The 26645-nt window shown below is 35.1% G+C and overlaps 1 long non-coding RNA gene across 1 annotated transcript in view; it reads left to right on the forward strand.

Annotated features, from left to right (window-relative positions):
• The first annotated feature begins 586 nt into the window (after nt 1-586).
• The window catches only part of LOC100581371, a 74943-nt gene continuing 48884 nt past the window's right edge, over nt 587-26645 (forward strand). The window contains exons 1-3 of the long non-coding RNA XR_121776.2: nt 587-767; nt 1141-1584; nt 22608-22725. This is a non-coding gene — a long non-coding RNA (uncharacterized LOC100581371). The remainder of the gene's footprint in view (nt 768-1140; nt 1585-22607; nt 22726-26645) is intronic.

Here is a 26645-nt window from a genome sequence, read left to right on the forward strand (position 1 = left end):
CCTTGGGCTTGCAGTGGCCACTGTGAGGGATGTGGGGCATTTCTCAGGCCAATGGAGTTATGTTCCATGGGAGATTAGGGCTGCCTCTGCTGCTTCCTACAGGTTGCCAAGGAAGTAGTGGAAAGCCATCAGTGACAGGCCTCACCCAGCTCCCATGCAGCCAGCAAGGCCAGTCTCATTACCGCCATACTCCCCCAGCAGCCAACAGTGCCGAATTTATATCCAGGCCTCTGGTGCACAGGGCTGAGATCTTGCCCCAGGCTACAAGCCTCCCTGCTGAGAGAGCAAGCATGGCTTTCAGTCCTCACTCTTCCCTTCCTGTTGCAGCTTCGGTGCTCCTATCTGTACTTCCCGTTCCCCACACCCCAACCCCCTGGACTCTGCCTAGGAAAATTTGTCATCTTTGGAAATTATTACAAAGTTCAGCTGGAAGTCTCCTTCTCCCTGTGGACCTTCCCCAATTCCACTGGCTGCCCTCCTCAAGGACCCCTGTGAGATAAAGTCAGAAATGGCTATCCTTGGCTTCCCTGGGGACCAAGAGTGCCTGCAGTTCTTTTCCCACTTCTTCTTTTACTTTTCTATTTCGCTCGGCTCTCTAAATTCATTTCAGCTCTAGGTAAGGTTAAACTCTTCTCCCGTCTTCTGGATTTTCAGGTTCTCCAGGGCCGATGTATGTTTGGAGACGGATTTCCCCCTCTCATATTTTAGGCACTCAGTTTTTTGGCGGTCTCATGGAGTTTCCAGTGGCAAGCTGCTTATTTCAAATGGTCTGTGATATGTGAAATGGTTTCTCTGATATGTTCCTGGTGTGATTCTTCACCAATTTTATCTCGAATTATATTTTATTCTACATTATGATTGCTATTATTTCCTTATTTTTCTTTGTATTTATGATGTGTTTCTGCCATTTAAAAAATTTCTTACTACTTCTCTGACATTTAACTTTTGGTCTTTTTCTATTAAGTAAAGATTTTAAAATAATGTTTAAATTTGAGAGACTTTAGTTTTTAATTGAACTACTAAACCGTTTTACACTGATTATACTATTCTTTTCTAGCTTGTCAGAGATTATTTTGCTCACCTATTTCTTTTCTAGCTGTTGTTTATTATATTGACTACATCAATTTTTTTTTCTTTTAGGGATTTGGAAAGGATTCCGTGATGGTTAATATTGAGTGCCAACTTGATTGGATTGAAGGATGTATTGTTCCTGGGTATGTCTGTGAGGGTGTCACCAAAGGAGATGAACATTTGAATCAGTGAGCTGGAAGACACAAACCCACCCTCAATCTGGGGGGACACCATCTAATCAGCTGCCAGTGCAACTAGGATAAAATCAGGCAGAGAAATGTGGAAAGACTAGACTGGCTGAGTCTTCTGGCCTGCATCTTTCTCACATGCTAGATGCTTCCTGCCCTCTAATATCAGACCCCAAGTTCTTTAGCTTTTGGACTCTTGGAACTTTGGCCACAGACTGAAGGCTGCACTGTTGGCTTCCCTACTTTTGAAGTTTTGGGACTTGGACTGGCTTCCTTGCTCCTCAGCTTACAGATGGCCTATTGTGGGACTTCACCTTGTGATCGTGTGAGTCAATACTCCTTAATAAACCCTCCTTTATATATACATCTATCCTATTAGTCCTGTCCCTCTAGAGAATCCTGACTAATACAGATACACAGAAAGTTCAATTTTCTAAATTTTAAGCATTTTAAAGACTTACATGAATCTATTTTTCTCTCATCATCTATGAACAGAGTAAAACAGTAACTATTATCATTCACATCCCTCCAGCTCAGATGATACATTTGGCATAATTTTCACATTTCTATTTTTCCTTCACACTGTTTTGTTGATATAATCTCAGATTTCAGATCAAGGTTATTATTAATTATTAGCTTAATATTATGTATTTTTATCTTACAAGTACTACATTTGAAATTTTAAAGCTAATCACTCTATAGAGCTAAGAATTCTATTTGCTGAGTTATTTATATTTATTTCTTAATTGACTTAAGTGACTAGTCAAATAGTTATTTTTCGCAAAGAATTTTAGATGACATTGCCTCTCAGTCTAGTGTATCTAAAAACAACTTTCTGTTGCTCTAGCATATAAATATGAGCTTTTCTAACTAATATGCCTTGGAACTCAATCTTTTCTGTCCAAAGCTCTGTAAACCTTTGTTTTTCTTAGCGTTTAATATTGCAAATAAAGTCTGATCTACAGACATTCTGTTTTTTTGTTCCTTTATGGTTCATGGGATTATTTCATATGACAGAAATGTATTCTGAGGGGTACTGGAATATATCACTCCAAAATATGCCTCTTTGGAATACAATTTTTTTTGTTGCTGTTGTTAAAGGCCACTGAGAAAACTTTGCTTGTTTGTCTCTAATTAATCTGTCTATGGCTAGTCTAATGCACAGGGCCTCTGCTGGAGAACCTAAGATGAGTAGAGGAAACGATTTGTTGTTTTCCTTTCCTGAAATACCTAACTGTGGGTGTTTATATTAGCAATGATTTTTATCTTCACATTTTTTTCCTGATCATAGATTGTTTCTTCCATAACATTAAACTCCTCATATTAATCTTTTTCAAGGGAATGATAGAGAAATTTATCACAACAGCTCTTTATTTTATTCACTAGCTCAGGCAAAAAGAGCTCATCCAGGCTCTCTGATTGTCCTGACCATCACCAGACAGATAAGGTGCCCTGTTTTGGAGTGGAAGGGTCACTGTAAGCTACCCACCTACTTTCCATAAATGCTGATCTTCCACAGGTAGGACAAAAGTGAGTTGGTCCTTTAGGCTTCCATCAAATCTTCGACATGGGCACAGATGCTCCTTGACTTACAATGGGGTAACATCTGGATGAATCCATCATAGATCAAAAGTATCATTAGTCTAAATGCATTTAATACCCCAATAAACCCATCTTAAAGTCAAAAAACCCTAAGTCAGACCATCATAATTTGGGACCAGTCTATGTAGGATCTAGCAGATTATTTTAACTTTCTATATGTGGATGACATTATTCATAGTTTCCAGAGCTGATGCAAGCTTTCTGTTGTTTTGGTATTTGGTCAGCCGTTTCCAGCGACAAATGTGGGAACTCAGGAGGATCTGTGCTCTGATCTTCAGTCTACCATACTCCCAGCACATTAGGGGTCTTAAGTCTGATAAAGTTTTGAAAAGGAAAGAGAAAAGCTGCATTCTGTGCTCTTGAAACAGGGAAGCTCAGCGGAAATAAAATATCCAGGATGCGGAGAGGGCGAGGTTGTGCACCATTAGTATGTAAAGCCTTGATTCAGATGAATGGTTAGGAGTACAGTGCCAATGAGAGAGAGAGAGAGACCTCTGTTTGGACCTGGCATCTTTGCTGTTTGGAAGAAACCTTTCATCCAGACAGTTTGAGTCTGATCTTACCTCATTCTACTGGTGAGCTGTATTGTCTTGTACAGTGCTGCCTCCCTTTTTTTCTGTGGCTCTTTGACACCTCCACCTCCCTGCCAGCCTGGTGTGGCTGATCAAGCTGTTCAAACAACTGGAAGACATCAGAAGTTAAACACTCATTATTTTAATTTGATGCTAATCATGTGTTAATGAGACTAATCCTTGCAATGATTCAGGTAATTTGCTTAATGGCTGCCCAGAGTACAGATTATAGCAATCAGTCACGTCTGATAAGATGTCTGTTGTGGAGGAGGCTGTCAGGTGAATGAGGTGGGAAAAGGCTCAGGAGTAAGGGTCTGATATCAGGCATGTTCTGTGTTGGAGGGTAGGAGTTAAGGGAAGGAGACAGCTCAGAAATTCAAATTTTCAACCAGAAATGAACATCCTAGTGTTCTTGTTTAGAATGAAGAAGTTGGTGTTGACAGGCTTTCTCATCTTATAGTGACACATACACACTGAGATAAGCATGACAGTTTGAAGAGAATTGGATATACAATTCATTTTGTTCTGGAGAAGTCAGTACAATTATTAGTAGGCATATTCCTACAACTATTAAATTGAGTTAAAAATCTTTTTTCCTATCAAAACGTCAAAGAAAAGATGAAACCACTCAGAGCAAAGGAAGATACATTTTTTTCTTCTCATCTTAGGATATAAATGCTAAAATCAAAATTCTAAATTGAAGCATTAGTAAGTTTTTATTATACCCAAACATTGTAAGTCTATCGTCAGCCCTTCATATCCATGGGTTTTGTATCCATGTTTTCCATCAATCTTGCCTTTGAAAATATCAGAAAAAAAATAGTACACCAATAAAACTAACACAAAATAAAAAATGATACAGTGTAACAACTATTCACTAGTATCTACATTGTATTACATTTTATGAGTAACCTGGAGATAATTTAAATTATAGGAGACAATGTGAGTTGGTTATATGCAAATACAATGCCATTTTATATAAGGGACTTAAGCATCACAGGATTTTGGTATTCTGCAGGAGCAGCTCAGGGTAGGGCAGACTTCCTGGAACAATCCCTCACAGATACTGAGGGACAACTGAAGATACAGTCTCTGATATGCTTAAACTAATCAGTGAGTCCTATGTTGGAGGCATGTCACCCTCTATAACTTTGCTGGATTGAATCATGATATATTTTTCAATAAAATATTGAAACTCAATAATTTATAAAATGTACAGATATAGAAATAACAAAACACTTCTAGAGCACATGTTCAAAAATTCTGCCCATTATTTGCTTTGCTTTAATTTATTCATACTGATAGAAAACTTAAAATTTTATAGATTTATGATCCAGATATCTGAATTGTTTCATTCCCATTCAGTATTTTGGTGAGGAGGGAAAAGTAAAAAAAAAAAGATAGATTCAGGCATGAAAAAGATTTGTAGTTTATTTTATGTTTAACTTAGTTATTTTGATATATTCATGATACCCTTTTCTATCTTCTGTGGAATGCAATTTAGTTCAATGTAACAAACATTTCTCCAGTATATGTTATCTTTGAGGAGGTGTTATTTAGTTTCTTTTGTTTCTTTATTTGTTTTTTGTTTTACAAGACAAGGGTTAAGCATCTTTCTTGGGAACAAAGAATGTGCCCATCTTACAACAGTGAGGGTAGGAATGGACAGGGAAGGAAAAATTGGAGTCAGCTGTTTGAGGACTAGACGTTCAGCTGCTGTAACTCAGAATGTGAATTTACCATGATGATGTAGAGGAGATACTGTAACATGAGCATAGTGTTTTGGATTGACATCAACAGGAGGATTTCACATATGGGAAGGATCATAGCATCTAGGACATATATAGATACAATTATATGTGAGCATTAGTCCTGTGAGCACAAGTTAACAGTTTTCCCTTTTCACCCTTGTTAAGAAGTTATTTTGTGAATAGTGCCGCAATAAACATACGTGTGCATGTGTCTTTATAGCAGCATGATTTATAGTCCTTTGGGTATATACCCAGTAATGGGATGGCTGGGTCAAATGGTATTTCTAGTTCTAGATCCCTGAGGAATCGCCACACTGACTTCCACAATGGTTGAACTAGTTTACAGTCCCACCAACAGTGTAAAAAGGGACATGGATGAAACTGGAAAACATCATTCTCAGTAAACTATCGCAAGGACAAAAAACCAAACACCGCATGTTCTCACTCATAGGTGGGAATTGAACAATGAGAACTCATGGACACAGGAAGGGGAACATCACACTCCGGGGACTGTTGTGGGGTGGGGGGAGGGGGGAAGGACAGCATTAAGAGATATACCTAATGCTAAATGACAAGTTAATGGGTGCAGGAAATCAACATGGCACATGGATACATATGTAACAAACCTGCACATTGTGCACATGTACCCTAAAACCTAAAGTATAATAAAAAAAAAAGAAGTTATTTTATCACCATAAAAGGCTTTCTTGCACTACTTCATGCTGCATAAGTGCAAATAAAATGCACTTGTATCAGTGACAATGCTATGGATGAGACTGGTTTCATTTTTAAGAATCAAGATGATTGTTTTATAAGCATGTACCATAAAAAGAACAACCTGTGGTATGCTCTAGAATTTGAGAAGCTAATGCTTTTAAGGCAGGCAGACCATCGTTTTGGTAGTAGTTGTTTTTGTTGTTATTATTTTTGTCTTTAATTATTATTATCAATCCCATTTTATCTAAGCAAAGGAGAATGGCTCATTTGGCTTGCTGATGATGAGATAATCTGCACAGAAGCAGGAGGTAAACCTTTCGAAACACTGGACTTTTACTTCATGGCTTCCTTATAGCACATTGCCTCTTCCATTAAGCTGAGGCAAGAAATATATAGAGGAAGTGAAGTGAAAAATGCTAAACATCTGTATCTATGTAAGACAATAGAGTTTGAAGAGGATAAGGTGATGCTTACAATGCTTCATTTATTGGAAAACTACTTATATAGTCATGATATAATTGTTTTAGTACATTCAGGCTGCTATAACAAACTATCATAAACTATATGGCTTATAAACAACAGAAATTTATTTCTTACACTTCTGGAGGGTAGGAAGTGCAATATGAGGGTGCCAACGTGGTCAAGTTCTGGTGACGGCCCTCTTCCAGGTTGCAGACTACCAACTTCTCACTGTGTCCTCACAGGATGAAAGGAGCAAACTAGCTTACACTAATCCCATTCACAAGTGTTCTGCTTTCATGCCCCAATCACCTCTCGAAGGCTCTAACTTCTTAAGATTATCACATTGGGGATAATCTTAAGGTCAAAGGGCACAAAGGTTCAGGCTATAGCAGTTAGTTAGTGTTATTTACACAAACTATATTAAATACAGGTACCTCTTTAAACTGATCCTGGCTCTCTTTTCTCTGTAGTAACATAGTGTATCTTGGCGTAATTATTTTCATTGTTCCCTTTTATTTGAACTTTCGTGTCCTTCAGAAGTTAAGCTAAATGGAAAAATCCTTAAGGAGCTACTTACACTAGCCTACCAATAGCAGGGTATTTGGCCTGTGCTGTTGAAATCACTTTAGACATCTGTATTTGTTTTTAGGAGGACTTTGAAATAATACTTGTTAAGATACTGTGAAATTATACATTCTTTTCAGAAGTTATGCAGTTTGTAGAAGCATATTTTGCAGGATTGTAAAATCTCATAATTGTTTCATATCTGTGACAAATGACACAAATTATTGTTTTTTTCTTCATATTATCTTCCATGAAATTTAATGGACAGTGCAGGTTCACTTTAACAGTAGGTTTTCGGTGTATTAGGATTTATCTAAACACTTCAACTTAGAGAAAATGTCTCTTTGCCTCATCTATTTTGCTAGGCTCTTCAAATACTAAAGTGTGTTATTTTGCTTAAGTTATTACAAATGATATAAGAAATGTAGAAAATATTAGGAGGAAGAAAAGTTTTAGCCCCAGGTAAAGGGATAATTTTCTGTTTTGCTTTACTTGTGGCAACTTGGTCTGACTTATTTTTATTTCTAATTTTCAGCTTAGATGTCAAGTATTAAAATATTACTAAAATTATCTCCATTTCAAGATAAAATAATATGAATACGTTATTGATATAAACTAATGTGAATTTCTCACTTGCAATTATTGCATTTGCATCTATTTTGATTAATGTGTTATGATCAAAGTGATTTTTAGATTTTACCACCAAAACAATTTGGTAAAGGGATTCATACACCTTTAGTAACTTAAAACTGACAAGAGAAAATGGTGTTCAGTACTTCCTATTTAAAAATAGCCACGAATAGAATAGATTTAATTTTTCCTATTCCTCTCACTAAATAAACAAACACCCTGGAAATTATGTGCAAAACAAATAGAAGACTTTGAAATGTGGAGAAAGAAAGGCAGACCAGTTAGGGACTTTCAGTCCCAAGTAAGTACATGGTGGTGAGTTTCATGTGAATGTATGTATGTAGGTAGGTATTTATTGCCTCATATATCCTAGACTTGGACCTGAAGTAAACAGCAATCAAGAAACACAAATGGTAGAAGACAACAACAACAAAAACAACAAAGGAAAAACACCCAGCTCCAACAAAAGCCTTCTCTCTTTAGTTAAGCCTGAAAAGGTGCTTAGCAGGATAACAAAAATGTTTTAGAGAAAAGCTACTGTACTTCACCTAAACACCACAGAAAAAAAACTGTGGCCCCACTCCACCCATACTAGCAAAGATCACATGGGGATCCTACACAATCATTTTTGCCAAGATAAAACAAGTTACCCTAATTTTCTTACTGGGGTGGTATAAGAGAAGGCTGAGTAGGAAGCCTGTAATTTTACTCTGATTTAACAGCAATGAGATGCTCATTCCCCCACTGACTTTCACTACTGCCCAGCAGTAAGAAGGCAATCTCACTATCACTCCCATGTCCGGCCATCTGGAGAACAGTAATGAGGCACTCCCACCTCTCCCAGCCAGAGAAGTAACAGTGAAGGCTTAGAAGCGTGCCAAACTCCCACCGCCACCCAACAGCAAAGAGGGCTCCACCATTCCTTGTGTATCAGTGAAGGCTGAGTGAGGAACCTGGACTTCTAACCCCATCCGGAAATAATGAGGCAATCCCCTTCACCTCTTCTCTTGCTGGAGTGGCATCAGAGAAAGCCAGCTAAAACAGAAAGTCTAAAGAAAATGTACAGTCTTATATATCTAAAATGTCTAAGTTTCATTACAAAATTATAAATCATACCAAGAACCAGAAAAATCTCAACTTAAATGTAATAAAAAATTAATAGACTCCAAAACCAAAATGCTAGAGATCTCACAATTAGCTAGCAAAAATTTTGAAGCAGTCGCCAGGCGCGGTGGCTCACGCTTGTAATCCCAGCACTTTGGGAGGCCGAGGCGGGCGGACCACGAGGTCAGGAGATCGAGACCATGGTGAAACCCCGTCTCTACTAAAAATACAAAAAATTAGCGGGGCGTGGTGGCGGGCGCCTGTAGTCCCAGCTACTCGGAGAGGCTGAGGCAGGAGAATGGCGTGAACCCGGAGGGGAGCTTGCAGTGAGCCGAGATTGCGCCACTGCACTCCAGCCTGGGCGACAGAGCGAGACTCCGTCACAAAAAAAAAAAAAAAAATTTTGAAGCAGTCACAATAAAAAAAAAATCTTTAACAAGGAATATAAATAAAATAAATGGAAATTCTCAATAAGGAAATAGAAGATATAAATAAGAACTAGGTAAAAAATTTAGTGCTGAAAAATACAATAACCAAAATAAAAACACGAGTGGACTCAGTAACAGAATAAAAGGACCAGAGGAAAGACTCATTGTACTTGAGGAAAGAACATTAGAACAACAGAAATGACCTGATGTGAATCACAGAGAAAACAAGCCAAACAAAATAAAAAGAGCCTAAGAGATCTGTGGAATTATAACAAGACATCTAAAATTTATGTAATCAGAGCCCTAGAAGGGGAGGAAAAAGTGGGTGGAATGGAATAAATATTCAAAAATAATGGCTGAAAATTTTCCATATTTTGGGTGAAGATATGTACTTACAGATTAAGAGGCTGAGTGTAACTTAAACAGGATAAATCTCTGAATAACTCCTATCAAGGGATATCATAAACAAATAATTAAAAACTAAAGACAAGAACTAAAAATCTTGAAAGCATCAAGATCAAAATGTCACCTTATAGGGGAAAAAGACTAAAAAACTGACATTACAATGGTGTTCGCTTCAGAACCTGTGACAGAGGAAGTGGCATAACGTTTCCATGTTTGTGTGCTGAAAGAAAAGAATGGTCAACTTATAATTCTATATTCTGTGAAAATATCTGCCAGAAACTGAAGAGAAATGAAAACATATTCAGGTAAAGGAAAACTACGAGTATGTGACCACTAGGCTTATTTTAAAAGTATGACTAGAGAAATCAATCAATTGATCAATTGATCAATCAATCATCTATCTATAGAATATTTATATAATATACACATATAATATATATATATAGCATATATATACTGCCTGGAGAAAACAGTAAAAAAGCTATACAAACAGATTCATTCAAATGCCATATAGATAAAATAAAAATAGAGTTCTAAAAATCTTCCAGTTTACCCTCAAAAAGGCAAGAAAAAGAAGAGAGAAACATTTTAAAAGAAAACAGAAAGAACAACAGAATGAAAAATAAGATGCCAGACTTAAGCCTTAACATATAAATAATTACTTTAAATAGAAATAGTCTGAATATAACAAAAGATAGAGATTGGCAGAGTGAATTAAAAATATGAATCAACAATATGCTGCCTACATGAAACTCACTACAAATATAACAGGATAGATAAGTTGAAAGTGAAGTAATGGAAAAAATATGTATCATGTGATATGGTTTGACTCTGTGTCCCCGCTCAAATTTTGTGTTCAATTGTAATCCACAATTTGGAGGTTTCCCCAGAAACCACTATGCCTCCTGCACAGCCTGCAGAACTGTGAGCCAATTAAACCTCTTTTTCTAATAAATTACCCAGTTTCAGGTATTTACAGCAATGCGAGAATGGACTAATACATCATGCAAACCTTAATCAAAATAAGGCAGGAATATTTCTATTTATTATAAGATAAAATAGACGTCGCTGCAAAGAAAATTACCAGAGACAGAAAGGGAGATTGCATAATGATAAAGAGGATCAACTTATCAAGAAGGTGTAGCAATTTTAAATGTCTATAAACCAAACAATGGAGCTGCAAAATATGTGAAGCAAAAAAATCTGCAGCTAAAATTACACTTTATAGTAAAAGACTGAATGCTTTCCCCAATTCTATTAACAAGTGGGACTTATCTCCTGCCACCACTCTTATTCAGCATAGTATGGGAAGTTTTAACCACTGCAGGAAGGAAACAAAAGGAGAAGGAGTCATACAGATTAGAAAGAAAGAAAGAAAACTGTACCTATTTGCAGATAGCATGGTTTTTGTAGAAAATACAAAGTAATGTACAAAAAATTACTAGAATTAATAAATAAGTTAAGCAAGTTTGTAGAATACTGTTAACTTACAAAAATCAAATTTCTGTTTGTAATAGACATAAGTACAGTAAAATTAAAAATACAGTTTTCTTTACAATTGCTCAAAAAATGAAATATTTTGGTGTAACTCTAACCAAAGATATGAAAGACTTGTATGCTAAAAATTTCACATCTCTTCAAATTGATATACAGATTTAATGCTATTTCTATCAAAACATAACCATACTTTTATAGATATAGGTAAGATTATTTCAAAATTTATATGAAAAATAAAGAAACTAGAGTAGCCATAACAATTTAGAAAAAGTAGAATAAAATGGGAGAAATCAGTCTACTTGATTTCAAGACTTATATGGCTACAGTAATCAAGACTGTATGGTATTAGCAGAGGGATAGACACATAGAACAGTGGAACAGAATACAGAACCCAAGATATAGATCTATATAAATAAATGCAACTGATTTTTGACAAAGTTGTAAAGGAAATACAATAGAAGAAAGATAGAGTGTCAACAAATCTATCAACAAAGATAGAGTCTCAACAAATAGTACTGGAGCTATTTAAAATCTCTAGCGAAAAAAGGAAAAAAAACTCCAATTTAAACCTCATCTCTAAACTGAAATAACTCAAAATAGATTATGGATTTAAATATAAAGTGTAAAACTATAAAACTTAAAACAAAGTCTTTGGGATCTGGGGCTATGCAAAGAGTTACAATCTGCAAACTAAGAGAAATATTTGCAAATCACAAATCTCCCAAGAATCTAGTATCTATCCTATGTCTAGAACACATAAAGAAATCTTAAAACTCAAAATTAAGAAAATAAACAATCTATTTAGAAAGGGGGCAAAAGACATGAACAGGCATTTTTCCAAATACTATAAAGTTGAAAAAGAATTACTTGAAAATATATTTAACATCATTAGCTGTTAGGAAAATGCAAATTAAAACCACAAGAAGACATCCCTACACACCTATTAAAATGTCTAAAACAAAAAATTGTAACAACACCAGATGCTGGTGAGGATACAGAGAAACTAGGATCATTCATATTTACTTGCATAAATGTAAAGTGGACAACCACTCTGGAAAATGGTATGGCAGTTTCTTTAAAAACTAAATGTGCAATTATCATAAAACCCAGCAATTGTACTCCTAGACATTTATTCCAGAAAAATGTAATCTTAGATTCGCATGAAAATCTGTACGTTAGTAGTGTTCATAGCAACATTACTTATAATAGGAAAAAAGTAGGAACCACCTAGATGTCCTTCAATGGATGAATGACTAAACTATGATACATCCATGCCATAGTGGTCTACTCAACAATGAACAGGAAAATGCTCCTGATACATGCCACAACCTGGTAAATCTCTAGAGAATTATGCTGAGTGAAAATAAGTTGATTCCAGTTACATACTTTATTATTTCATTTATGTAATAGTCTTGAAATGATCAAGTTATAGAAATTGAGAAGATTATTAGTGGTTACTAGGGATTAAAGAGGGGGTGGAGTGAGTGGAAGAAAAGTGGGTATGAATATAAAAGTGCAACATGAAGAATCCTTGTGGCGATGGAAGTTTCTGTATTTCTACTGCACCAATGTCAGTATCCCATTTGTGATATTGTATTATAATTTTGCAAGATATTTCTTTGGGAAAATCTGGAGAAATATGGATGAGATTCCTCGAAATTATTTCTTACAACTCTGTGTGAATCTACAATCTTCATAAAACAAGTAGCTGTGGAAAAAAAAAGCCATCCCCAAAAAGATCTCAAATTCACTCTCAACTCCCCAAACACAAGTAGTTTTTATTTGGAATGTTTGAATTCGGTAAATTGAAGTGTTAAATATCCAACACATAGTTCCAGGAGAACATGTGTGCTCTAGACTGATAATTAACCATTTAATTGCTCTTCTCTCCTATCTACATTGTCCAATACTTCTAAATAGTAATTGAAATATAGAAAGTTTTCCCCATTTGGAACAGGCGATACATTCAGACACCATTCTCTTTTTATAATTTATGCACATTTTACATATTGCAAATGGAAAGAAACTCTGTCTTTCATGAATGTATTACTGACAATAAATGTAAAAAAAAAGCCTCTAATTCAATTTGCCCACCAGTTATAAGACACTGGGTACTCTATGTTCTTGCAAAAATAGAACAGAAATCAAACTTTTTTATAGTTTGGCAATTTGGTGTCATTAGGGAATTATTAAATGATTTGGAGAGGTTCCCTCACATGTTTTACAAATCATGGAAAGCTTTACCCCCCAATTTTATTTCCAATTTCTATTCCTGAGTGTTCCTTATTTCTCCCTTCTCCATCAGCTGTGATCTGCTTCTCATGCTTTTACACATCTTACTTTTTGGTTACCTTCTTCATTGCTACACTCGTTCTCAAAAAAATGTATAAGAGGAAAAACTTGTTGCATCCCACAGAACTAACTAAAAATGCTACTGAGGGTATTAAAGGCTATAGATCTAAGTCAAAAGTGTTAGTGTTTCCCAAGTAACTCTAACAGAATTTTTACAGTGTCTGGGAACCAGAGATTCGCTTTCACCTTACAGTTTTCATCAGTAGGCTAAAGATGCAGAATGAATTCAAAAGACACTTGAGAACAAATACACTTATATAACCCCAAGACACATTTTAGTCTATTTTCAGACTGATTCCTTGAGAAATACCACTTCTGTTTTGAGTATATTTCTTGGGGCCAATTTTACTAATTCATGTGTATTTATATTTGGGGGGTTACGGAGTGTGCATTTGAAACTCAAAATAGCATATCTCCTGGAAAAGAAGTGATGACCTCTTTCCAAAGAAAAGAAAATGGAGCCTGGCATTTTTTGCTTAAGGTCTATGACCCTAGACAGAAATTTATGTCAGTATCGAACGGCTGTAGTTCTCAAAGTCTTCCAAACTCCACCTTCCTTTTAGGAGAGACATTTTCAGTCTAAAATTAATTACTAAAATGTGAAACAAATCAAAAGACAAAACAAATAAGGCTGTTAAGACAAACATTAAAAATCAAATTATGCTCTCAAAATAGGCAATTTACAGCTTGGAAGGGTAATTGGCAAACCTGAAATGCATACAAATAGTTGAAATTACTGACTCAAGCTGTATATTACTTATTAGAGGGCATAATTTGACAATGACTCTTGCAAAAGGGTAGAAATTCTATCATTTTTCATGATTTAACAGAAAAATATGGTATAGCACTCTGTCTAAAAGAGTCTGAAGACGAATGAAATTGAAGAAAGAGCTTTAGCTGAAAGAGAAACGGGTGTTGAAGCTATATGTCAGGAAGAAGCATGGATTGGTTTTAAAGTTTTACAGTCCTATGCTAAATGAACACTCTCTCCAGAGGCAACTACTGACCACAGTGTTTCAGGAAATCATTTAAGTAGTTTTAACTTGCTGGTTTTGGAAAGGAGGATAGGAAGTATTCAACTTGACAGCTGAGTGATCAAACGTGGTTTTTGTTGTTGTTTTTTATTATTATACTTCAAGTTCTAGGGTACATGTGCACAACCTGCAGGTTTGTTACATATGTATACATGTGCCATGTTGGTTTCCTGCACCCATTAACTCATAATTTACATTAGGTATTTCTCCTAATGCTATCCCTCCCCCGCCCCCCACCCCTCGACCGGCCCCAGTGTGTGATGTTCCCCACCCTGTGCCCAAGTGTTCTCATTGTTCAATTCCCACCTATGAGTGAGAACATGAGGTGTTTGGTTTTCTGTCCTTGTGATAGTTTGCTCAGAATGATGGTTTCCAGCTTCATCTATGTCCATGCGAAGGACATGAACTCATCGTTTTTAATGGCTGCGTAGGATTCCATGGTGTGTATGTGCCACATTTTCTTAATCCAGTCTATCATTGATGGACATTTGGGTTGGTTCCAAGTTTTTGCTATTGTGAATAATGCCGTAATAAACATACGTGTGAATGTGTCTTTATAGTAGCATGATCATCTCAGACATAAAGTTCCCTGAACATTAACACATTTACTTACCAAATTTGATTTCAAATTCTAAAACAAAGAACTCATTATTTGCACTTGTGGAAATGTTCATATTGCCAGCATATTCTTTTGCATATTGGAAAAAAGCAATCATTCACTTGAAATGGCAATATTTAGAATTTTGGTAGCAGTAATGTGGGGCAGGCGACAGTAGCCAAAGATGGCACAGAGGAAAATATTAAATGTCAGGAGAGGGACGAACCCCATGTGTCTCAGCTAGATTGTATTTTTTCTTGGGGCCATTCGTCTATCCCCTCAGTCCTAGTTTACCACTATCTTCTAGCTGTGATGTTTCTTTCAACTGTATCATTTGGTATTCCCTTCTCAGGACAACCTCTCTGCCCTGCCGTCACATTTAGTCACATCTAGATTTTTTCAGTTTGGGCAATTAATATTCTTATGACCAATAAGGCTACAATTTCCATATATGCCTGACACAACTTATACCAGAATAGAGTTCTTTTTTTTAACAGCTTTATTGAAGTATGGTTAATGTATAATAAATTATAATGTACAATTTGATAAGTTTTGACTAACATTTGCGTCTGTGAAACAATCACTACGATCAAGATAAGAAACATATCCATTGCCTTCAGACGTTTCCTAGTGTTCCTTTTAAGTCTTTCCTTTCCACCCACCCCCATTCTTTTTCCTTCTCTCCAGGAATCCACTGATATAACTTATGTCACTATAGATTATTTGCCTTTTCTATAGTTTTATGTAAATAGAACTATATAGTAGATGCTAAATGGAATCATATAGTGGATACTGAAGTTTCCCAGTCAGCATAATAATTTTAAGATTTATCCATGTTGTGTGCATTAATTGTTCATTCCTTTTTATTATTAAGTATTAATAACATTTCATTGTATGAAAATACCAAAGTTTGTTCACCTGTTCACTTGTCAATAGATATTTGACAATTTTTGGCTCTTACAAATAAAACTCTTAATACTATGAACATTCACATACTAGTCTTTCCATAAATGTATGCTTTCTGTTGAGCTGGGGAAATATCTAGAATTGGATTGTTTGGATAATATGGGGGTTATATTTTTCATTTTTTAAGAAACTGACAAACTTTTCCAAAGTAGTTTTGCCATTTTACTTTCCTAGTAGCAATGTACGAAAGTTTTAGTTCTTCTGCACCTTCCCCAAGACATAGTATGATCAGTCTTTATTTTAGCCACCCTCATTGGTGTGTAGCCATACCTCATTATTGTTTTAATTTGCATTTTTCTGTTGATTAATCATGTGAACATCTTTTTGTGTACTTATTTGCCATTGTTATATCTTTTTAAGTAAAGTGTCCATTTAAATCTTTTGCTTATTTTAATTGGGTTGTTTGCTTTTTATTGTTCTGTTTAGGAGTTCTTTATATACTCTGGATATATGTCCTTTATCAGATATATGCTTTGCAAATATCTTCTTTTAGTCTATGGCTTTTCATTTTATTGAAGTTGCTTTGACAAGCAGAAGCTTTTAGTTGCAATAAGATACAATATATCACTTTTAATTTTTAGGGATCATTATTTTTGCATCATATTGAAAACACTTTGCCTAATTCAGAGTCACAAAGATTTTTTGTCCAAGTTTTCTTCTCAAACTTCTATCATTTGCAGTTTTACATTTAGATTAATTTTAGTTAATTTTTGTGTATGATATGAGGCACAGTTTGAAGGCTTTTTATTTTTGCATATGGATGACCAATTTTATCAACATTACTTCTGGAAAACCCTATCCTTTCTCTCCTGAATTACCTTCATAACACTTCTTAACAACCCACAACCATAAAATTATTCAGTAAACAATGTTTGAATGATAGCATGAATAAATTCAGGAATCACATTACTCTATGTATTTTAGTAAAGTGCAAAATATGTGTTTATAGGTCTCTTATGCAAGAATAAGATTAAGTTAATCACCAAAGACTTTGATAAGTGTCCTTATAATTAGTACTTAGAAAATGTTTGTGAATAAGTAAATGAATAAATGAACAAATAAGTAGTTTACTAGAATGTGTAGATCACGTTTTTAGTTCTGTTGTTTAGGTCATTCATTCTTTTCTTTTATCTTCTTCTAACTCTTGACTTCAAATAACACTTGGAGTTTATCAAGTTTTTCCACAGGGACTGAGAGTCCAGCTAGTTCACAGGATTTTACTGCTCTCCGCATAATTCAATTCTAGAAAGCTTAAGTCCCAGTTGCTAACAATGGCAAAATGTAAATCCGTGTCTATTTATTGATTTTTTTTCGCCCTTCTTTGCTCACTTTCCCCATTCACTCACTTTTCCTGCCTGAATCAATCGCAAATAAAGTACCTGAATACAAGATCTGGTTTCCAAGTGCCATGGGGCGAATCCAAATGAAGGCATGGGTGAATTAGTGATATAATTCCTCTGAAAAGCTGCCAAACTCTGACCAAAGGGGATCCAAATACGGAGTTTGAATTTTTTGGTAAAAAGTTGAGCCCATAGAAACTTTTATGGATAAACTGAATAACCTAGTCTACTTCAATTTTTCAATATTAAATATAAGCAGAATTGAAGGTTGTTATGAAAACAATGATGATTAAATGTTTTATTTGTGTTGCACTTCTCTGCGAAGTTGTTCATAACGCATTTGATACACCATAAAATGGAAATTTGGCTACCTAAAAACTTTAACACGTAGACAATTGCTTGAAACATACTCATTGACCATCACATATGTTTAAATGCCTATAATATCAGTTCTAAATATTAAAATTCAAATCTTCATCATTCTAAAAATGGGTATTAAACAATCTAAAAAGCTTAGAACAAAATATTATTTGGTATAAAAATGATGTGTTATTTGCTTTATTTTCTTATCATTTCTGATTTATAGACAATATCTTGAATACATTTTATACATATATATTTCACAAAAGCCAGGTCAAAATAACATGAAAAGAATAGAAGAAATGGTAATAGATAACTGACAGAGCACATTTAAATTACTTACGTGTGTAGTGCTGCTTTAATATGTAAAATTTATTGCATATCTTTTTTAAAAATTATGATTGATTTTGATGCCAATATTATAGTTTCTATTTTGACTTTATTGGAAAGATGGGATTTGATTTCTTGTGCCCATCGCTGTAATATAGAGATATCCCCAAATTGGAATTTCAACCTATCTCCACCCAGGTTCTTATGATTTAATTATGACGATTGATTTTTTTTGGCTGTGATGTTTGCTCATTATACATTATTCTCTGCTCAGTTAGATAACACTGTTAATGGTTTGTTCAGTCCTCAGTTTTTCCAATTATTTTTATGCACTTTGGGTTTAATCAATTAATTTTCCAAGCTGTAAATTATGCATTTTCAGATCATAATTTGTTTTTAATGTATGTCTTAACACCATGATTTGTTTCATGTTTGTAATTAATTTTGCGCCTTGAAAATAAAATTGCATGACAAATCATTATGGGTAATGCCACTGCCATAGACAGCAAAGCTGAAATTTCTCAGATAAGCAAATTTTCTTTTCATTTTGATTTGTTAAAAAAGTTTAAACAGTTAAAAATGAGTGATATTGAGTCATGGCATTCCAGGAAAACACCAAGCACATTTTCACATTAAAGCAGCACTACCAATATCTAAGTCATTGTAATACATGCTGTCTCATTACCTATTACTGCATAACAAACCACTCCAAAACTTAGATCCTTAAACTAATAACAATGTAGGCCGGGTGCGGTGGCTCAAGCTTGTAATCCCAGCACTTTGGGAGGCCGAGGCGGGCGGACCACGAGGTCAGGAGATCGAGACCGCGGTGAAACCCCGTCTCTACTAAAAATACAAAAAAATTAGCCGGGCGTGGTGGCGGGCGCCTGTAGTCCCAGCTACTCGGAGAGGCTGAGGCAGGAGAATGGCGTGAACCCAGGAGGCGGAGCTTGCAGTGAGCCGAGATCGCGCCACTGCACTCCAGCCTGGGCGACAGAGCGAGACTCCGTCTCAAAATAATAATAATAATAACAATGTATTACTTTTCACAAATCTATGGATCAGATGGATTTTTGTGTTGATCTGATCCAGGCCTGATTGATCTTGACTGGACCTGCCCATGCATTTATGTTCAGTTAGCAGGTCATCTAGGTGACTCTGTTTCTGGGAGTTGGCTGGTTGCTGGGTGGAGTGATGGTGCTACTGGACCACATTTCTCTTAACGACCAACAGGGTAGGCAGGGTTTGATTATATGGTAGTTGCAGGGCTCCAAGGGCAAGAGTGGAATCATGGAAAACTCCTTGAAACCTAGGCTCAGAACTGGCAAATCCTTTTGACCACATTCTATTTGCCAAATCAAGTTACAAGATTCAATTCAAGAAATGGAGAAATAGAATTCTCTTTATGGGAGAATTAGCAGAGACTCAAATTCAGGGAGAAGAGAATTGTGGCTATTTAAAAAATCTACTCTTTTCAAATAAATCTGATCTTTCAACTAATCTTTCAGTTTTCAAGCTTTTCACCATGATGAATATTATTTTCCTATCCTCTGCTCTCTATCTCATTCATAAAGTGTATTTCTGAAAATAGATATTTGGTGCATGCAGATGTATTATTATTACTCAATATTCCACAGGTCCTTATACTATTTAGCTGCTTATTTTTCCCTTGTAAAAATTATAGTGGTCAGAACAGTATAGAACAAAAAGTTTAAATAATTAAACTTTGTGTCCAGTATGGTATTATAAATACATGTTACTATCTACTGTGGAAACCAAATTTGTTATATAAATATATACTACTATCTACTGTGGAAATCAAAATCAAATTTGTCCCAGGTTGTCATATAAACCTGAAAGTCTAGTTTTAAATTTGTTCACTCTCTATTTAGGTTTCATTGATTCAAATCCTGACTCTATCTGTTGGGCAAGTAGCTTATCTTTTTTGTGCCTGAACTTCCTCATCTGTAAATTAGAAATAATAATTGTACCTGCCTTATACTTTTGTTTTGAGGATTAAATGAGGTTAAGTGGGTGGAGTGATGGTGCTACTGGACCACAAGTGTAAAACATTTAAAACAGTCCCTAACATATAGAATTACTCAGTACATAACAGATGTTTTGATTAACAACCAAATGTCCATAACTGGTTTTCAGTTGACCGGCTTTAATACTTTTTTTTTGGTCTCTGTTGTATCATGTTACTAATTTGGGGAGAAAATGTTTTGGAATTCAGTAAACAGTACTGATTGGGAAAATTAAACTTGAAATGTTCAATTTATATTTCAAAATAGAAATAAAAAATTAAATAAAATTTGGTACAACAGATATTGGACTATCTCCTGCTACGTTAGTCCTTCTGATAGATGTTGTGAGTATAAGGAAGAGTAAGACATGGTTCTAACAGTAAAGTGCAAAGATTCCCTATAATCATCTTATCCCAGGCTACCATGTTGATGACAGTATTTTTTTAAGTGGCTCCTGGGCATATATCATGGTCAAATACAAACAACATTATTATTAATTATTTTTCTTTAAAGGTTGCCAATAGAGGAGAAATATAGCATTGTAAAATCTGGAATAAGTTTGGTATGGGGGTTGGAGGTGGGCTATGTGTTGAACAAATTACAAAAACCTTTTGAATCCTCTGAGGAGTAACCTTTCAAATCTATGGAATACATCACAGTGAAGAGGAGGGATTTAGGGACAGAAGAAAAACAGTTAAACAGTGGCAATTTTAAAAGAATTGTGGCCATTTTAAAAATCTGCTCTTTTCAAATAGATCTGATCTCTCCACCAATCTTTCAGTTTTCAAACTTTTCACCATGATGAATATTATTTTCTCATCCTCTTCTCTCTATCTGATTCATAAAGTGTATTTCTGAAAATAGATATTTTGTGCATGCAGATGTATGTATCATTATTTCTCAATATTTCAAATGTCCCAATACTATTTAGCCACTTATTTTTCCCTTGTAAAAATTATGGTGGTCAGAACAGCATAGCACAAGAAGGACACAGTGAAAGAGAAAGGGAGTGAGAATAAGCACATAAATTTGAGCTGTTGGGGAAGGGAGTAGAAGGAGTAATCATTGATAATGATGGTAAATTTCATCTTCTAGGATATGAATGAGAAAAATATGGTGTCCTGGCTTTTATATGTGTATATGGAATATAGAAAAAGCCATAGAATATTTCCAAGAAAATCTAGGAGAGCAAAATTAAAGACTAATTAAAATGTGTTATTCTAGACCAAGGAATAATTATTAAGAGCATTTTTTGAGATTTCTTCAACCTGTAAAACATTGACCCTCCCAGGTATGCATTTAATAATTGTTACTAACCATAACAACAATATGTATGTTATTAATGTAGTTAATTTATGAGACAATAAGTTAAATTTCTATAGCAGCCCCTAGGTAACAAACCACATGCACATTATGTCATTTTGATACCAAGCCCAGGCTGTTTCCCAGTGGAGACTAGATTGAAAAGTCCTCAAAGAAAAAGCATCCATTTTCTTTCATTTGGAGAAGTGGCCCTTTCCATCAAATCCAAGGACAAAATAAGCCCAAGAGGTAGAAACATAACACAAATGTGTATTATGTTTGATAATATTTAACCATTTCCCAAATATGTGAAGTCACTATTTTTTTTTTTTTTTTAGACGGAGTCTTGCTGTGTCACCAGGCTGGAGTGCAGTGGCACGATCTCGTCTCACTGCAATCTCTGCCTCCTGGGTTTAAGGGATTCCCCTGCCTCAGCCTCCTGAGTAGCTGGGACTACAGGCGCGCACTAACACGCCCGGCTAATTTTTTTGTATTTTAGTAGAAACAGGATTTCACCATGTTGGCCAGGGTGGTCTCGCTTTCCCGACCTCAAGATCCGCCTGGCCTCCCAAAGTGCTGGGATTACAGGCGTGAGCCACTGCGCATGGCCGATGTCACTATTTTTTAACAAACCCAATCACAGGCAAGACAAAATGTGAAATATTATACCCATTTCATTATGTGAAGAAATTGCAATGCGTTTTTATTTCTATTTGTACTTACCCTATACTTTCATAATAAAATCTAAGAAACAAAAATTGCATGAGAAAATAAACAATAATAAAATTTTTATTTAGTCATTTGCAAAATGATTGACTTCCTAGAGCTTTATTTAAATATCTTTGTTAGTTTTAATGTAAAATTTTGATAGATTGTGTATTTGACAGTTGGTAGCAGATTTGGGAATATTAGAAGGTGATTTTTAATGAGATCAATATTATTATGTTAATACTCCCTAAGATTCCATTAGGAAAAGATTTAAAAACAGATAAGAAATACAAGGACGGGAGGAGAAGAGTGGAGAGAAAAAGAGAGAGAGAGGGAGAGGATAGACATCTAATTCTAGCTCTTAGATGTACAATATATAGTTTTATTTTGATAAAATGCCATCTTTAGTACTCAATTTTTCCTTCAACAACAACCAAAGATAGTGTTCACTTTGCTATAATTCTCTCCACTTGCCTTATCTCTGTTATCTTTTTTCTACCACACATTTATGTTAGGCAGCTCAGACTAACTACAAAATAGAAATACATTTCTTAGCAGCTGTTACCATAATTCTAAAAATATACTTTTCTTTCTTACAGGATTTCAAACCTTCTGGGTTTCTTCCCAGTGCTAAATCCTGTCGACTGGATTCACTAGGATGAATAGAGAAAGAAGTGTTACATTTTAAGATAATTTCTTTTCTAAACACACAGAAAGGTAATAATTCTGGCATTTTACAAAGCATGTCAATTAGCTTTCTCAATGCTTTTTCAATTGTTTGCTCACCAGTTTTGTTTTAGTCTTTTGCTTTCTTGCATATTTATTTTTTAATTATTGGGAGTCATGAACTCATTGGAAAGAGTACACTCAGAATTAGGGAGTTGGGTACATCTTTGCATGGGGCAAATATGAAAAATATGAACAGCAATGACACTTATGATTAGTGTGCACTACAGTGAACTTCCTATCATGCTCCCAGGAAGGAGGCTTAGCCTCTCCTGGAGTTCAATGTTATACTACCAAGTCTAGCACATTCCTTTGCTTTTCCAAAATAGCAAATGTCTTAGCACTTACCTAATGATGATCTCAGTAAAAGTACTAGGGAAATGGCATTATTCTGAAGACTTCGTTCACAGCTGCAAACCATAGGCTATGATAGCACTGTGGGAAAGCAAAAGAAGACTCACCTCTACCCCATTCTAACAGAAACCCCTCCCCCAACACACACACACACACACACACACACACACACACACACACACACACACATTCTGGCTATACCCATGGTATGTACCCTTATTTGAGTTCTGTTCATACTGGACAAAAATAATTAGATTTTAGACAGTTGGCAGTTACACTCCTCTTATCTAAAAAGATTTCTTTTTTCCTCTGCACTCCCCATCAGTTAATCTGAGCTCTTTTGTTCTGCTACAGGAAGATAAGGAAAAAATATTTCTTAGTTCTGTTTAATCACTGGCATGCCAGTATTGGAGCTACTGCTCCATGGAGACTGCCAAAAACTCGACCTAGTTACTGCTCCTTTTTGTGGCATCTTACCGTGTGGTTTGTGGCACTTTGGAACACAAATTCACAGTTACCAGAAGTTAGGTTTATCACTGTTGCAAAGCCACTGAGTTCTGATCCAGAATCTCACAAACTGGTACATGCCCACGCAGATTTAGCCTGTCCAGATAGACGAACAGGAGGAAAAACTCAATGCCAAGAAGGAAGAAACCGGGTCCTAATTAATCAGAAACAAATAAGTCATTTTAATAGTGATGTTGAAGGAGATAGAAATGTATTCTTATGAGAACCCTATGTTCCACCAGGATGACACTGTGAAATTATCTACTGCCAGTTATTGTCACTAAGTTCTGGAATACTGAAACACAAGTGAGTCATTTGGAGTGTGTTCCTATTTTTTGTTTTTATATTTTAATGCACTTCAAGATGTAACACAGCTTCACGGTCTCTTTTTTTAAAAAAATTTCCTTACACTTAATTCCAAAATGATCCTTGATTAGCAGATGGATAGATATGGAAACAACCACTTTATCTGTGGAAATCAGTTATAAAAAGTGATAAAATACACTCAACATCCCCAAAATTCAGAGTTTAAGATGGGGAAATCCTTACCACTGCCAAAAGGAAAAAAAAAAAGAGGAAAAAGATTTGACTGTTACTAGGACCATTTCATTCAGTAAATGTTTATCAAGCATTTGCAGTTTTCTACTTTTATTGCTCATTTGATTTCTGCTGCTTAAAATATTCTCCACTCACTGTCTTTCCCTGAAGACAAACCCAAATGTCACCTATGTTTGAAGCTTTCTTTAATTGCCTTTTTACCCTGAACTCATGAGCCCTTCATTCTCCCTTTACCAAAATTCTCTATCATTTATTATGTACAGGATTGTTTAACACATGTCTTAAAAACACATCCTGTGCTATCAGTTTGAAATCTCCACCTTTGAGAGTTAGGCTTGTCTTATTCATATTTGTGTTTTTTGCAGTGCATTGAATCTAGTGGTGGCTCAAGAAAATATTATATTCAATTTAAAAATCGATGTTCTATTTCTAGTTTTGCAGCATCTTACTGAACACCAGCACACACTGAAAATAGATCACATATTTCCCTGGCAAACAATTTACGATTTGAATTTTCAATGAGTCCAGCGTTGATGGAATTGTGACAGGACATGTGATTATTTGGTGGATTCAGAATTAACCTATTAATAGCTTTTCAGATGATTCATCTAACGTGGCTGTAGGAGCTTCACAAAGTAATAAAGAAGTCGAGATTTCAGTTAGGAGAGTATCAGATAGTATGACTCCTGATGGACTGGGTATACCAACTTCCAGGAAGCTTTAGCAGAGATTTCATTGCAAATGGTAGCGAGAGTTAGCCTCTCTCCTCTTTCCCTTCACACTATGTCCTAGGATTGGTTGGTTTTTTAAATTCTTTGTCAGAGAACTCCTAACACTGAAACAACATAGATAACAATGTTAGAAAATTCCATGGGGGAAATCTAGAAATGCTGACCTTTTATTTGAGAGTAAAGCACCTGAATCAGCTTTCAGATTGTTGAAAACACAGCTATTTTCAAAACAACAAAAAAAGTAAATTAAAAAAACTATATTTGGAGAAGAAAATAATAGAAATAATCTGGAATTAGATAATTAAAAAGTATAGTATAAGAGAGCTTAAACTGAGCAAGTTTTTTTTTTTTCAAGATAAACGAATGATTGGGTCTTCTTTGGGATTTGACTGATAGACATTTTTTGTGAGTTTCTGAAAATAGAGCTATTCCATAAGACATGAATTGGCATTCAATCTAATAACAATTTCTAACACTGAACAGAATCTAGGAATCATTTCTGTTTTGAAGTTTCTATAATATGTATGAATCATGACAACTGTATTGCCAGGCTTACAAATAAATAGTTGTTAAATAATGAGATAAATATATTAAAATAAAAAGCATTTTTAAATAAGCTCTCTACTCTCTAAATATCCACACTGTATTATCACCTTATTATATTTATTTTTACATATTCATTTCTGCATTTATTTTTATAAATCAATCCTCCCATCTATATCTATATTTATCTATCTCTTTATATAGCATCCTCAAGATACAAGGCAGATGCCACGTTCCAGTATGTTTTATGGCATAAAAAGGTACTCAGTAAATGTTAAATTGAATAAGTAAATATTGAAAGATATTGAGCTTAGACAGATGTAAATATAGGATCACATTGAAGGTGAGCTATGTGAAAATGTATAAGTGAAATCTGAAGTGACAGTTTCAATTTTGCTAATAAATACTTTTGCAGTAACAGTTTCTAAGGGATGCGAAAGGACAGTGCTTTACCTAGTATTATTTGCTAACATGAGTGAAATACATTTTAAGAGAAAATTACATGGATGAAACTGTCAACTTTCTATGACTGTTTCCTTGGTTTCTAAGTTAATCATTAAATTATTTTAGGCCAAACACAAAAGTGATTAAGTGCACTAATGCCCTATCTCTACTTCGTATCCCGAGCAGACTTCTTCAGCTGTCTGGGACATACATACCTTTTGCTCTATTGTACTGGTGTATTTTCCTTACATTCATTCAAAAGGAACCTTCTGACTTCACTCCAACTAGGAGACATCTGTTACTGCAGTCACAAGCTGAGGACTACAATTTAATAACCAATAGCTGACAAAGAAAAAAATATTTTTAAAACTCTCCAAAAGGATGGTTTAATTAACAAAAAGAAGACCCCTAAAATGACAAAATAAACCCCAGAATAGCTTTCAGTTAAAGAATGAAATAAACGCTTGTCAGTCACCACATTGAAGCTTGAATTAGGCTTTGGAAGGTACTTGTAAAAACCTTATACTTCCCTCTCGCTCTTGCCTTTGAATGACCATCCTATTATATTTTCAAATCCAGGTTCACAGCAACATATAGATGACATTATATTAAGATAAAAGTCTGTATATTTCTTATAATAGCTTACTATTTAAGCTATTATAATAAATAGTTATATTATAATATAGGCATGTCTGGTTTAGGATGTCAACAGGACATGTAATGATTGGCAGTAAAGACACAAGGGTAAATTTGTACAAGAATTTTGTGCTAAGT

Source organism: Nomascus leucogenys, chromosome 9 (genome assembly GCF_006542625.1).
Source record: "Nomascus leucogenys isolate Asia chromosome 9, Asia_NLE_v1, whole genome shotgun sequence".
Lineage (NCBI taxonomy): Eukaryota > Metazoa > Chordata > Mammalia > Primates > Hylobatidae > Nomascus > Nomascus leucogenys.